The sequence below is a fragment of the Ailuropoda melanoleuca genome, chromosome 4, assembly GCF_002007445.2.
Source record: "Ailuropoda melanoleuca isolate Jingjing chromosome 4, ASM200744v2, whole genome shotgun sequence".
Lineage (NCBI taxonomy): Eukaryota > Metazoa > Chordata > Mammalia > Carnivora > Ursidae > Ailuropoda > Ailuropoda melanoleuca.
This window is the reverse complement of record NC_048221.1, coordinates 116,431,727-116,448,776: the sequence shown is the minus strand read 5'-3', so window position 1 is coordinate 116,448,776 and position 17,050 is coordinate 116,431,727.

The following is a 17,050-nucleotide window of genomic DNA, read 5'->3' as shown; positions in this document are numbered from 1 at the left end:
TTGAGATCTCCAGTTTATTTGAAGCACCAAAATTAAACTTTAATTCTATAGAAGAGGCCCCCCAAATTCTTGTTGACTTTTTAAATAATCCACTGAGTGGTTTCTACTTATTTCTTGCTCATCGTCTTCAATATCTCTTTAGCAATAGGATTATAAAAATTGAAAGAAGAGCAAACAGGGTTACTGAAGTACTTTGTTACTTAAAGCTGTGGAATGTGTTAAAGAGAGAACTGATGAAAAATTTATCCCTATGTAAGTGTCAAGGCTGTTTTAAAAAAGGACAATATTATGAAGAATGGAAAAGGAATTCCATCTTTAAATGTTTAATTATTATGGCACTTGCCATGATTACCTTTTGAAATGTATTTCATAACTTGAAGAATTTGATTCTTTTATATGAATATTACACGGGAAAAAGGGGGAAACACATGCAGTGTTGAAGAACAAGGGAATGAAAATTGAAGAAATACTCTTTCTCTTTAGGGTACAGCATTTGAAAAGTCATCCATCAAGAGATACTACTTAATCCTGAAGAATGGTTAAGCAAGTTATGCCAGGAAAATGGTATTATGTGTTCCAACAAATCAAATTTGAAGGGCAATTCTCAGACTTGGTAACTTTATGCTAGTACATAACTGTATACTGGGTTATAGTACTAATGTTGAGTGTGTTTTCTCATTAATGTTTTCAGTGAACAAAAGGACAAAATAAGTGGGGTGTGCACACTCTAGAAGCTAAGTTACAATGTAAATGGAATATGGACTGCAAGGGATTTTATAAACAAATTCTGTGGAACAAATAACTGTTCAGAAGAGCCAAATCACCAGGAAAAATATTATTTTTTTAAACAGAGATGTATTTCAGGTAAGCCACGAGTAATTTTCTAGTAAAACTATGCCCAGTGCTTCTTTTATCTCAAAGTATGTTTGCATAGTGCTTAGAAATTATTCAAATTTACCTGGGCATCTTGTTTCATTTGCTAAATCTGGCAACCTGAATGAGGACAGAGACTTTGAGGAGAGATAGAAGACATGAATCGCCTTGGACAGTGATAGAATGAATGAACCAGGAAAACGTAGTGTGATTGTCAGGCAGCATCTTAGGACCTGTTTAAAGTTTAAAGTCACAAATTCAAAGTGAGACTAGTCAGAATGGGTATGTGTTTATCTCCAATCACCTTCAGCTGTGTGAACATAGACACAGAGTGGATAGAGAAATGTATTTAATTAGGGCTATAGTTTAACGCATAACATTATTCTAATAAGAATATTTCCTTTAAAAATAATTGCTATGTGATTCTAGCCTGTAATTTTAATGAACAGGCTAAACTCCCTCTCACTGAGAAGTGATTACTTAAGATTAAACTCTTATTTCCCCATAAGATCTGAAATAAAAACAAAGAAAAGTCAAATTGCATTCAATTAAAAAAATTAGTAAACCAAGTATGCCATAAATGGTAATCTCCAACACTGAAAGATGGCTGTCATCTTTTTTAGCCTGCTTCTATCTTTGCTCTTGTTCTAAAGAATGTATGGAAGATCACATTTACTAGGATATGGCAAAGAACAAGAAAATTGAATGCAAGTGGCAGAGATGGCATACAGCTAGAAGTATTTAGGAAATATAGGTCCTAATTTTAATCCATTCACCAAATCTGTACTATAGACCTATTTCTGTGATCTCACCTGCAAGTGTGGTGTCATTCCCTGAATAATATACCAATGGCACAAAGAGGTACATACGATCTTACCTAACACAGCTTGCTCTTCTGAAGATGGAACAAAACACCTACAAGCAGAAAGATTCACTGGGCCAAAGTGTTCCCCCCAGAATACTACCTAGGGCTGTCATTTTTTTTTATTCTTATGATAGTAAGATTGGAAGCTTTTATTATTCTTTAATTTTTTTTGTTCTTATATATCCGAGTTTGTATTTCCCAAAGGATTTTGACTCTAAGCAATATATATTTCCCATCTAAAATATCTCTGTTGTATTGCAGAGACAGAAAATATTCTCTATTTTTCTACTAGTCCCGTAACACAAATGCTTTTAGACATTTAATGATCTATTTCTTTAGTAAGTCTCTTTCTATTTCAGTGTTTATGCATGAGATTGATCTAATGCCCAGAAGAGAAATATCATCGTCAGCTTTTACAACATTTTCAGAAAGGCACATATGCATTTTGCTTCCCTGTTTTATGAAGCTCTTTTTACTGCTTTCTCTTAAGAACATATTATGAAAAATCCAATTTCCCTGCAGATATGTCGGACTGTGCTGTTTCTTGAAAGCTGGAACAAAATCTGCTTTCCAGATGACTTATGCAATTTGGAACCAAATAGGTGGGTGTTCAGCTTGAGAAATTTTCATAGAATTATCATTTGCAATATTTCCACAGTCTGGAACAGGAACTCATTGATTGTTTTTAATCTGATGTACATCCAGTAATGAGGAGCCAGGCACCACGCTGAGCATAGATTTGAATAATCTCATGAATTGTTTTGTACTAAATGGCTCAGTGAGCCAAAGAGAAATCTGAAGTAAATATGGCTCTAGAATGCAGATGTGGAAGAGGAAGGAAGGGGAGGATGGTCAAGGAGTAAGGGGAAGTTTCCAAAGAAAAAACAATTGTCATCTTTTCCTTGACTCACAGTTTGTTTCTGTGTTTGTATATCTACTTGTTTTTAATGTAATAGTATTTGATACATGGAAAAGAATAAATGTAATACATATGTAAAAACTAAAGCACAATCATAAAATGAATCTCCATGAGTCCACTATCCAACTTAAGAAGTAAAATTTTGGGGGCGCCTGGGTGGCACAGCGGTTAAGCATCTGCCTTTGGCTCAGGGCGTGATCCTGGCATTATGGGATCGAGCCCCATATCGGGCTCCTCCGCTATGAGCCTGCTTCTTCCTCTCCCACTCCCCCTGCTTGTGTTTCCTCTCTCGCTGGCTGTCTCTATCTCTGTCGAATAAATAAATAAAATCTTTTTTAAAAAAAGAAGTAAAATTTCGTAACACCGTGCTACCTGTGTGCAACTCCATATGCACGGACTCCCCCACAAAAGTGACTATACTCTGAATGTTATATCTTGCTTCGAGTATCTTTACGTTTTTTATTTACTCATACATTCAGAAACATTCAGTTCTCAGTTTCCCTTCTTTTTGACCTTTGTAAACATAGAATCATACTATAAGTAGATTTCTTGGATTGCTTATTCATGCATATATTGTAGCATATAAGTTTATTTCATCTATTACCATGTGCAAAATATCTGAGTGGGTGAGTACATCATTCCATTTATCCATTTTTCTGTATATTTGAAGTCTTTCCTTCTTGCTCTTTCCTCACTCTGTCTTTTCTTTCCATCTTTCTTTTCTATCTCTCTCTACCCCCCATCCTTCCATTCCTACTATCCCCTCTCTCTTTACTTTCTCCTGCCCTTCCTTCCTACTCCATCTTCTTCCTTCCTTCTTTCCTTCCTTCCTGCTTTCCTTCCTTCCTTCCTTTCATTCTCTTATTTTCTATTACAGTAGTTTTGCTACACATTTTTTAAGAATTTATTTTTTAAAGCAGTTTTGGGCTTTACAGCAAAACTGAAAGGAAGATACAAAGATTTCCCATATTACTCCCTTCCCCCACACATGCACAGCCTTCCCTAGTACCAATTACCCCACCAGGGGGTACATTCCTTACCACCAAAGAACCTACAGTGACACATCATAATCACCCAAAGTCCACAGTTTACAATAGTGTTCATTCTTAATGTTGTACATTCTATGAATTTGGACAAATGTATAATGACATGTATCTGTCATTATAGTATCATACAGAGTTTTTTCACTGACTGAAAAATCCTCTGTGTTCAGCCAATTCATCTCTCCCCACACCCCCCAACCACATTTCCATATGTATCTCTTGGCACTTGACACAAAGAAAGCATCTAACATGTTTACATGTAAGTGAAATTGTTAGATCATAGCTTATGGAAATGTTCAACCTCCTAAAATAATGCTAGTGTATGCCTCCTCATATTCATACTTCCACCAGAAATTGGTTGGTTCATCTCCTCTCTAATATCCAGATTTGTCTGACTTCTTAATTGTTTTGAGAATTATTATCTGTGAGAATAAAATCATGTCAACGGGTTTAAAATGGTAATCTGTATTTCCCTTATTGCTAATGAGGTTAAACATCTTTTCATGTGTTTGTTCTCTCATCATGTTTTGTCCTCTCGGAGATGCTTGTTTGTGTCTTTTACCTAATTTTCTATTGAATTCTGTCCTTTTCTAATTGATTTTTGAGAGTGTTAATAATCCCTTGTAAATTACATGTATTGTAAACATTTCTCAGTTTGTGTCTTGTCTTTTCACTGTCTCTAGGTTGTCTTTTGTTGAAGTTTTTAATTAACAAGCAGCGGATTTTATCCATTTCTTAATGTTTAGTATGTGTTTTAATGTGAGGTGTCTTTCCCAAGCTCAAATTTGGAACCAAAATAAATATTATTCCTTATTCTCTTCTAAGGCCTCAGAGATTCTCCTTGAATTTTTAAGTCCTCAGCCCATCTGGAATTGACTTTTGTGTATAGTGGAAAGTAAGAATTTAATTTAAGGATCCAATTTTTTGTGGGCAATTAATTGCTCAATCACTTTTATTGATAGTCCCTCCATTCCACAATGATCTTCAATCCTACCTTTGTAATATATCAAGTTGTAAAACGCAGTCTATTTCCCAGATCTTCATTTTGTTCCATCAGTCAATATTTTTCAATTCCTGTGCCAGTTTCATATTGACTTTATCATTACAGCCTTATAATATGCCTTGATATCTAGCAAGGCACAACCCTTACTCTTCTTCCTCAGAAATGTTTTAGATTTTTTTTTTTTTGCTCCTTCACATATATTTTAGAATTAGTTTGTCAAGATTCATGAAAAGCCCTGTTGGGATTTTGGTTGAAATCACATTAAATTCAGACAAATTGGAGGAAAATTGGTATTTATACATGATTTCGAGCTTCCGTATCTGTAAGAATAATATCGGTCTCCATTTATTTACGTCTTTCAGAAAAAATTGATTGGACGTGGAGGTTCATCTTCTCTCTCAATTTTGTAGCTTAGCAAAATGCTGGCTCAGCTGGTCTGAATTTGATGAAGTTCCAGATCAGCACTCTACTGTCCAATAGATAGGTAATGCAAGCCACACGTGTAACTTAAAATTTTCTAGTAGCTGCATTAAGAAAAAGTAAAAAGACCCAGGCGAAGTTTAATATATATCTAAAATATTATCATTTTGACATGAAAGCAATATAAAAGTTAGTAATGAGATATTTTACATGTTTTCTCCCTGTCTTCAAAACTGAGTGTGTATTTTACACCCAAAACACAACTCAGTTAGGACTAACCTCATTTTAATTGTTCAATAGCCATACGTGACTAGTGGCTACTGTACTGGCCAATGTAGCTGTAGAGTTTCCCCATTTCTTTGATTAGGAAGTGTTATTGAATACATAATTACCTAGACATTCCTTGGCCCTTCTTTTAGTTACAAATACACAAAGCAGCAGTAGGAAAAAGCCTTCTACCAACACCCTTTTCACAAAGCACCCACTCCAGTGATGTCTGTGCTTAAAAGAATGCTCATTTTCCTATTGTTGGATGCCGAGATCTGCATATGTCTGTTCAAGCAACCTTATTGATTACTTTGTTCATATCACATATATTTATGAATATTGTGTCTGCTTGATCTTTTTAATAATTGGGAGAGATAAGCTAAAATATTCATTCACACTATGACAGGTAACATATTCTGAAAGAGTTTCAGGATTTTGGTGCTGCTATAAGCATTTTCCTACAGAACCACCCTATTTGTTCATTTTGCCCCAATTCAAAGCATCCAGCATCAGTTCCAGTCCCTTTTTTGTTTTTACCTTTTTAGGAGATTTATTGGTATAGGAAATGGGGTGTTGTGTGTTTGAAATTTCCCTTACTTCAGCAAACCCAGATGGTACTCTATTAAAAGCATACTTTATTCCTGCTACAAAACAAGTAGCAGGAGTTTCCTTTAGTATTAGACACCTTTCCAGGAGTAAAACTCCTTTATTGGTATTTATAAAATCACTTTTCCTTACATTAATTTTTTCACCATAAAAATCCTGTAGGAAATTAATGAACGTCTGTATGTTTGCATAAAATTTTTTTCCCAGTTGTCTTTTGAATTTCTTTTATTGAGATTTTTCTTTGTTTCACAAAAGTTTTAAATGTTTAGGTTGACAAAGCTACTCACTATAACTTCATGTTTTCTGGCTTTGTTTCCATGTTTACAAATATCTACTTCAATAAAGATTCCATAAATAATTATCAATTATTCTTCTAATATATTTATGGTTTTCTATTAATATTTGCCTTTCATTTATCTAAAGTTTATTTTAGAGAAAAGATCGAGTAGGAATCTCATTTAATTTTTACTTCAGTGATTATCCAATTTTCCTGGAATCATTAATGAATAATCCCTTCTTTTTCTGCTTACTTGAATTGTTAGTTTTATCATAGAGTAAATTACCTTCATTTCTTGAACATTTTCCTGGTTCTGCTATTCCAATAATCTATTTATTAGGCTTCAGTGTTTTAGTGTTTTAATTAATCCAGGTTTATAGCAAAGCAGAATATGTATTAGCATGAATATTTCTTTATTGCTTTCATTATTTGTGGATTTTTCTCACATATTTATTGTTTTCTGTTTTAAACTTTAAACTTTTAATACTTTAAACATTCTTGGATGAAAAGACATGCTAAGATTGTAATTGTTAAATCTTTTTTTTTTAAGATTATTTACTTATTTATTTGAGGCAGAGAGCAGGAGCAGGGCAGGCAGATAGAGGGAGAAGCAGACTCCCCTCTGAGCAGGGAGCCCTATGTGATGCGGGGCTCCATCCCAAGACCCTGAGGTCATGACCTGAGCCAGAGGCAGACACTAACCAACTGAGCCACACAGGCACCCTTATAATTATTAAATCTTTTACATTAATTTTGGGATTTTTTAAATTATTATCATTCCCATTCAAGCAATTTTTTTCCCTCAATTTACTCAACTTGTTGGTATCCATTATTGGAATTCTAAACTTCTTTTCACATGGGTCCTGTGAAAGTTTATTCCTAAAACTAGTGGTTTTATTCTCTGAAACTTTTTTATTAGGAAAAACTGCAAACATAACCAAAAGTAGAGAGAATAATAAAATGAATCACCTGTTTATTATGACCGGGCGTCAAAAGTTATCAACTAATGGCTACGTTTGTTTCATTTGTGCCCTCCTCTGGGTCCAAATCACCCATTTTATTTTGAAGCAAATTCCAGACATCCTATTATCTTATATATGACAATATTTCAGTAAGATAACGACTCATTGTTTTAAACATAATCACATTACTATTATTACACTTAAAAATTAACTGTAATTCTAGGATAGGTCAACTAAAGTTTATATACTGCAATTTCCTCATCTGGAAAATGGGGCATATAGTACTATCTCTGAAGTTGAAAAAATAAAACAAATGTTAGCATTAATAATTTAAAAGATTATATTCATTTTTCATCTGGTATACTCTATGAATCTTACTGATGTATTTCTTATGTTGAATTGTCATGCATTTCCAGAATGAAAGCTCTCTGGTAATTATATATTGATATTTTAATATGTTTTTGGAATTGAGTGGTGAGTATCTTACTTGGTATTTTTGCATTTATCTTAAAAATAAGATGACTTTCTAGACTTTAATTCGCTTTTCTCAGCTGTTTGAAACTTGTTCATGGAAGCATTTGGTCTTGACATTTGGGGAGGTCATTCTTTTTCAGTTTCTTCAGTTGGCTTTAACTTGTCTCTTTCTTAAAGCCTGAGTCCAGGTTGCACGGCCCTTTTCTAATCTCCTAAAGAATATTATGCATTAATATTGTGCTTGTTTTATAATTTTTCTGTATGGTCTTTCTTTTTTTTTTTTTAAAGATTTTATTTATTTATTCGACAGAGATAGAGACAGCCAGCGAGAGAGGGAACACAAGCAGGGGGAGTGGGAGAGGAAGAAGCAGGCTCATAGCGGAGGAGCCTGATGTGGGGCTCGATCCCATAATGCCAGGATCACGCCCTGAGCCGAAGGCAGATGCTTAACCACTGTGCCCCCCAGGCGCCCCAGGTCTTTCTCTCCCATAGAGTGTGAGCCTTTCAAAGGTAAGAACCATTCCTGACAATAGATACTCAACAAATGTTGGCCAAATTAGTAAGTGAATAAATTAATATACACGCAAAGCACTGGACACACTGATTGACACAGATATCAGCTGCTCTTTTTCATTTACCAAAAAGAAAAAAAATCATGGATTTGGGGGGGTGAAGATGATAATCCCATTATGCTCTAAAAACCACTCTGTCCTTTTGGAGTCTTTATGTAAAATAACGGGTATTGAGGCAACTACCCTTCCCAGAGTGCCCAGATAACATGCATTGCCTGTCTTTGGTTTTCTTTTTCTACAACCTCCATTCCCTGTTCAATGCTTCCTAAGAAATCTAAATGGATGAAGAATACCATGTGCTGAGAATAAAAGAGCCAAAATATTTGAAAGGATAAGTGAGAAACAAACTTTCTCAAAATCATAAATTATATGGTAATGCCATCAAGCGTTCTTCACGCAGATTGAAAAAGGATAAACTCAGCAGGTGATGATGATAAAGGCTGTAAACATTCATTTTTGGTCTGCAGGAGACTTGCTGTCATCCCTTAGGGAAACCGTTTAATATGTGTGAGGCTCAGTGTTTTTATCTCTTACAGTGATAACTTGTTTTACAGGAATTTAACCCAAGAACTTAATAATAATTAAAACTCCAAAAGGAAAATGAAAAACAATTAAGAACTGTAGATATTGGATAACAATAATGTAAGAATTTTAAATCATCCAAAAGCTATGTTTAAAGGAAAGTATTTAGAGTTGATCGTGAAGTCATGAGATGTTTCAGATTTCTGTTTTAAATCTGAAAATGAATTTATATACACCAGGAGTTTTTGTCAGCTTTATGGCTCAGTGTAAAAGTTAATCTTGGACAGGCAGGATTGTTCCTCACAATTTCGACTGTCCTGGAAAGGAAACAAGTTTCTTTCAATGAGTTATACACGTTTTGCTTCCAATCAATGTCAAATGCTAGTTCATATCCTATACATTTGAAACATGTACTTCCTTGGACGACGTTCTGGGTATTTCTCTCACACTTTGGTTGGTTTCATTTAGTTTAATGTTTTTGTTTGGCTTTTCACAAAATATATATTTTGAAGTTTTGTACTTTGATGGATTTTGTTTTGTTTTTTTCTGTCCCAATTTTGAGGAAGTTGGTAGAAAGGATGTAGACTGTCATGTATATGGAACAACTATTACAATATTTCAGAACAAAATAGAAGTTTCAAGGCACCTACTGAAAGCTATCTTATTTTTAATGAGGATTCTCAATTGTATGTTTAATCTCTCCTATTCACTTTTTCAGGAGGCTTCCTGTCTTGAAACAGCAGCCCCTCCCTGCTCTCACCCCCTCCCACCAATACATACAATGTGCATATATGAACCTAACACCTTTTGACCTTTTGGACATGTTAAAGAGATCCCTGGGAGCCTGACTGCAGAGTTTCAGTTCAGCTCATCAAATTGTAATCATCTAGTGTGCACATCTGTTCATGTCAATATAACAGGTATTTTGCAGAACAAGTAAAACAAAATCTACTCTGCTCATGGCAGTGCTAGAGAACAGTGGGGCTCTAACATAGCAACCAGTATCACATCTCCATTAGAATAGTTTTGTGTTTCACCCTGAAAGTTTGGTAATGCAAAGCCCTCTTCCTTATTACCCAATTCATCCATTTTAACATCCTCTGTTTCATTTTTTCATCTTGAGCCCAACAATGCAAAATACAACATTATATTTTTATAGTGTTAATTCCCTCAAATCCTGCCTGCATCCATGCACAGAACTGTGAGATGTGGATTTCCATTCTTTTTGGAGGTAAACAGTTTTCCTCTTGCCAGTCTCAAACAGTTTTCCTGACTTTAAATATAAACACACAGTTGGAGGTTCTTGGTTACCGTTTAGGGAAGGAGGAATCAAAGCTAAAGCCGATACCATATAGGTCTGCCCTAGGATTTTTATTTTATTTTTATTTTTAAAGGTTATTTATTTATTTATTTGACAGAGTGAGAGAGCAAAAGCAGGGGGAGTGGCAGGCAGAGGGAGAAGCAGACTCCCCACTGAGCACGGAGCCCAATTCAGGCTTCATCCCAGGACCCTGTGATCATGACCTGAGCTGAAGGCAGATGCTTAATTGACTGAGCCGCCCAGGTGCCCCTGAACTAGGATTTTTAAAAGGAACCTCTCACCTATAATAAGCCTCTCTTCCATTATTGTATTACCATCAGTAATCCTTGTTTTGAGATTTTTTAATATCAGGAGAGACTTATTTATAAGAGTAGTTGTTGATTCACAGATGGCACCAGAACTAGACAAGGTGACTGTTGATAGAATTATTACCGTAACTGAAAACATGTCTGAAGATCTTGATATACTTATTCCTGTTCTTAAATCATATTCGACTTCACCAATAAGATTATAGTATTATCAAAATTGCCCAAAGACCAATTACAAGATTCAACAGTTAAATACCACAATTATAAAGGAATTAACTATTGAAAGTGTGTTAATCCCTAATACCAATTTTACAGGGCCATTATTAACTTCTGAGGAAAGATCAGCACACTCAACTAAATCTCTAACGTCTAGTGTTTTTAGATATCAGAACATAAGTAGCTGTGTGTGTGTGTGTGTGTGTGTGTGTGTGTGTAATCTTCATTGCCACCTAAGAGGTATAGGAAAAAGCATGTGGAATGACACATCAGAAGGGAGTTTTCGTTTTTATTGTTTGTTTTGGGGTTTTTTCCCCAAAACTTGTATAAAAGAAGTTTTTTTGTTTTGTTTTGTTTGTTTCTTTTCAAAGAATTTATTTATTTATGTGACAGAGAGAGAAACAGCCAGTGAGAGAGGGAACACAAGCAGGGGGAGTGGGCGAGGAAGAAGCAGGCTCCCAGCAGAGGAGCCTGATGTGGGGCTTGATCCCAGGACTCTGGGATCACGCCCTAAGCTGAAGGCAGACACTTAATGACTGAGCCACCCAGGAGCCCCTGTTTGTTTGTTTTTTTAATCTCCAACTGGACTGACTATCTATCACAATATTCCCACTGGGTACACCCAGTAAGAGTCACATCTGGAAAACGAGTGAGGAAATTATTAGTTAACCAGACAAGAAAAAATAATGACTGAATTAAGGAAATAGTAATAAGGGATGAAGAAAAGGGAAAATTAAGAGAAATTTAGGAGTTAAAATTGAAAGATTTGGAAATTTTAAATGGTCCGGAGTGTGGTGTGAGGAAGAAACAGGCATCCACAATGACTTCCAGGATTCTGTCTTGAGCAGTAGAGAAATATGCCCGAGTATATCATTATTGCCTTTGCAACAGAAGTTCCAGTATGAAAGAAAGAAAGATGTTATTAAACCACTGTCCTAGGAGGACATTCAAATTTCATGCAATTTCTGGAAGTTAGAGGTGCCCAGCTACTACCACTTTGCCTTCGGAAGCAAGACCTGAGAACATTGCTGGAAACTGCTGTTTCCTTTCTACAAGGTAAATCCATAGTGAGTCATTAGCTGTTACCGAATGCGTTTGTCCCTATGTAGATGAAGGGCTATAAACCCCTCAGAGTGGAGGGAAGAAATACAGTGTTATTAATTTGGTTTCCAGAGGAGTGGGTGACTGAGAACAAGAGGAGCCTGTCTGATGGCAACAGGCACTACACAACAGAAGGGTATTCCAAATTGTCATCCAGGGCAACTTAGAATATTCCAGCGACCTGGATCAGTGATGCCAAGCCCGAATATTGTCTGAATGCTGGAACAGTCACTCATTACCTAATGAGTTGCAACATCATTAAGTTTGGCAAAATATTCTTCTGGCTTCTGTGGTCTGCAGGGTCTTCCTAGTTTCAGGGCTCCTTACAGGATTAGCTGAGGCCTCTGCTGTGACTACACTGTATTTCAGTCTCATCCTCTGCCAAATCCTTTTTCCTTCTCTCTCCCCACAGGTGTGAATTCTGAACGCACTCTGCAATCGAGTTCCTTCAGACAAACATGCATCTCAAAGTTGGCTTCCTGGAGAAACCAACCTGTACTGGACTTCAGCAAGTCCTCATTTTCTGTCCTTTCAATTTGAGATACAGGCAGTATTTTTTTAAGCATGTATCTATTATTCTATAGGTATATAGATTTCATGTATATGACATATACAATATAAAATAAGTTGATCATAGCAAGAAGATTCTAAGAAAACAGTAAGATATTCTGCCAGAAGGCTCATTGTTGTACCAACTACCATTATGAACCAGACACAAGCCACAACACAAAGAACCCTGAGGTTTATGTCATTCCAGGGATGTAGGATCACTGAACACAATATCACTAACAGTCACTGCTAGAACAGAGAACAATCTTAAGTTGAATCATCTTAAATTGGTCAAGATATTCTCTTTGAATTTGTTATAAAAATCCAGGGGGAAAAGAATCCAAAATAGAAAGGCAGACTAGAATTCTATAGCTAAATCTAGAATTGTCTGTCATGTACTGGTTCTATAATGTAAGCCAGATTATTGCTCTGCTCTTATTTCCCTCCCTGATGTTCTATCTGCAATGTGTTTTCTGATGTTGAATATGTACCAATGCAGAGAATAAAGCCTCTTTCCTTTTGACCGAATATTTCTGATTTCTTTTTATTCAGAGGTCAAATTGTTTTATTCTATCAGTTTTTTTAATATTTCAAGTTTTTACTTAAATTCTAGTAAGTAACATATAGTGTAATATTAGTTTCAGGGATAGAATTTAGTGATTCATCACTTACATACAATACCCAGTGCTCATCACAAGTGCCTTCCTTAATATCCATCACTCATTTAGCCCCTTCCCCCACCAGCCTCCCCTCTAGCAACCCTCAATTTATTCTATTTAAGAGTCTCTTATGGTTTGCTTCCCTTTCATTTTTTCCCTTCCCTTATGTTCATCCATTTTGTTTCTTAAATTGCATATACGAGTGAAATTCTATGGTATTTGTCTTTCTCTGACTTATTTTGCTTAGCATAATATACTCTAGCTCCATCCACATCATGCAAATGGCAAATTTCATCCTTTTTTATGGCGAGTACCTATCAGTTTAATAATACTAGGATTTTTTCATGTACCCCAACCGAGATTAACTGAAATTATCAGAAGATATTTAGAAGTACTGATTTCTAATACATTCTATATCAGGAATAAAGATGATATAAATGATGCAGATTATTTTTCATTATGTGCACTGTTAGTTTCCATGCTTATCAGTTCTGAGTACTCCTCAAGAATCATAGCCCTATAATGTATGAAATATTACTATGTCCAATTTATTGATGAGGAACACAAAGTGCAGCTAGTATAGGCAACTTAACCATAGCCACTCACCTGGAAAGTAGTGAAGGCCAAATTTGAATACTGGCAGCATGGGCTCTAGAATGAGTCCTTTGAACCCTTATACACTGCTGCCTTTCATTAAAAATACCGCAGTCTTCCTATGTCATTAAATACAAAGCATTGTATTACAACAAATTAGGCCAAAACCCTTACCCTAAACCAAACCTTAAGCCAAACACTAATCTTCATTCTTGATACAAATGTTTTCTTTTCAAACAAATCTGCCAGCAACTTTTAAAGATTCTCTTTCTAAATCCCTAGGAATTTTCAACTCCTATCCTTGCCATTTCACCTGAGGACACCAGTCCCTACACATCCACATGTAACATCTGCACAAATGAATGTCTGCTGGCCTGGCTGTCTTGGTCTTCATGTCATTCATTGACACAGTTTATTAAAACACCTCATGCAGGTCCAACAGCATAGTTAGCATCATTTAACACACAAAGCAGAAAAAATTATGCAAATGCACACAGCCAACATGAAAGTCCATTGATTTCCTGGGGTCAACTATAGTGAATTCTCATCACAAATTTTATGTTTATGAACTAATGGAAAGAGACTAACAGTAGTAACCAGGGGCAGAGACAACAGTTGGGAGAACTGCATACAGAAGTTAAATATAACAATACCATAATAATCCAATCAAGGAACCAAAATCAGTCATTCAATGTATTGCTTTAAAATAGCATTTAGTCTAGATCATATATGTTTGGAAGGAATGTGAATTTCGTGTCTATTATTCTAAGAAAAAAAAGTATGAATAAGAAAAGGAAATTGGGCATAAAGAAAGCATGAATCAGAAAGAAAACAATATTTTAAAATTATTAGCAAAATTGATTACTGTTCCATTTTGGTGTCCAGTCTCATCAAATGGAAATGTGGCAAGAAGTGTGGGGAAAGTATTCAAGCACAGTACGGGCAGGAGTATTAGTATACAGAAAAACTCAGTTTGATTTCCATATACTTCATTGCTGCATGCAAAACTTTAGAAACACCCTATACATCATTAGTTATAGAACCGTATTATCTATGCATTTATATTGTCTAATGTGTTAGATAATATAAATAGAAGTGCTTAATACCATGACAAGAAAGTAGGAACGTTTAAATCAGTGCTAATTGAATTTGATCCCCTTGGTCTTTAGGGATATTGATAGAATCATTCTATAATAAAAAAATAAATTTAAAACATCTTATATATTTGTAGAGCCCTCACTATTAACTGCATTTTCTATTTAAGATAATTAAACAGTGGGAGATGTCATGGAGCGGAAATTTGCTTAAATACCATAGTATTCAGGGTCAAATCAGGAGACAGAAACCACAGAGTAATTTGAACAATGAATGCTTAATATAAAGGATTATTAACTTGTAACGGGGGACTAGCTACCAAGGGGACAAAGAGAAATACAAAGAATGTAGGAGCAGAAGATATAGGGGTGAGGCAGAGTACCAAAGGAGCAACTTGGGAGAAGGACCCTCTCCAAGAGTAAGATTCAGACCTCATGGTAGAGGGTATGGCTGTAGCCTACCAGTCTATAATGTAGCTTCCAGAAGTGCCACAGGCTAAAATTTGCACACAGGAAACTATCCACTATAGTGCTGAAAAATCTCGCCTGGTAGCTGCCTGGGAGGTGCTGTTGAATGTGACAAGTGTACTGTCTACGACACCAGCAGTACTCATCAGGAAGCCACCTACAAAAAGACCCTCAGCTGGGATATTAGCTAGGGTGTCCATGGAACACCCTAGGAAGTCGTTCATGGGGCAAATACTGAAACACTCAGGGAGTTAGTACCACTAAATGTCTGCTGCTATGTGTCCCACATGCCAGCCAAATGCAATAGCAAGAAGAATAGCAAGAAGAAACAAAGATACACCAGGACAAGGAAGAGAAGCCCCTTTGTCCTGCAGTGTACCTCAACACCCTATACTGACAAAAATTAACAGAATTAAATGAAGGAGAAATGTTTACAAGGTGTAGCTTAAGTATCATAAGCAGGACAATAAAGGGCAGAGTTGGAACTGAGAGGCACTAACTGTACACATATCCATACTTAACTCTACAATGTATGCATATCCACCTCTTGGGGAAATGGGATATTATTTACTGTTTTTTGACTCTTAAAATTCAGTATCAGAAGGCTGATATTCACTTAGGAAATAGAACACCACTATTTATCCTTAGACATCAAGTCATCTATCATTTAGAGACTAGGAACAGGTGCCCAGCTACTACCACTTTGCCTTCAGAAACAAGACCTGAGAACATTGCTGGAGACCGCTGTTTCCTTTCTGTAACGTAAATCTGTAGTGAGTCATTAGCTGTTACCGAATGTGTTTGTCCCTATGTAGATGAAGGGCTATAAACCCCTCACTGTGGAGGGAAGAAATACGTTATTCATCTGGTTTCCAGAGGAGTGGGTGACTGAGAACAAGAGGCACCTGTCTGATGGCAATAGGCACTACACACAGGGGCCTGTTTCTTTGGTCAAAAAGTATTGTCAGTGATATGCATCAGGGAAACTTTTTCATCCTTTAGGCAGATGCATATATTGGCACAGCCAATTTGAAGACCGATGAAAAATATATAGTAAAAATGAAGATGTAGACATCCTATTGTTGGCTTAAATCTCAGGGAAAATTTTACATATTTTTTAAAACATTATTGTAGCAAAAACAAAATTGGTAACAATACGTTTATCAGTAGAAAAATGGATAAATAATTTGCTGTATTCTCATACAGTGAAAAACTCTACAGCAGCAGCAGGAACAAATTAACTAGAGCTATTCATGTCAGTAGAGATGAATGACATAATTAACTTAAAATTGCATAATTGACTTAAAAAGTGCAAGTTGTAAAATGATGCATATAATATTTATATAAAGTTCAAAGTTAAGAAATATACCTATATACATATATAGTTTATTTTAGGACTACATGGATTGGTAATAAATATATAAAAATACACATAAATGATAACACAAATTTCAACATAATGATTGCCTCTGGGAGTGGATAGAGAGGAATGGTATCAAGAAAGGATTCTTGCTTTAACTTCTCATGTAGTATTTTACATCTTAAACTAGGGGTAAAATACATTGACATTCAGCTACTGATTCTTTTACTTACATAATGTCTTTGAAAATTTTAGTACTACATTTTTTTAATTGGAGAAAGGTTTAACACAGGTGTATGACCAAACTGATATTGACTAGTAAAGATGCTTTAGAAGATCATGATGGAGGAACATTTTTATTCATAGCTTCTAAGATCAAGTCCTTGGAAACCACTTACATAGGGAAGAAGAGAAGGTGTTAGAGCTTGAGGAAGTAAATGATTCTTATTTCATAACAGAGAAAACATTTTAATTTAACCAATAAGAAAAAAATGGATCAAGAATAAAAAATTTTTAAATAAAAATTTAACCAATAAGAAAAAAAATGGATCAAGAATAAAAAGAGCCAATTCCCACT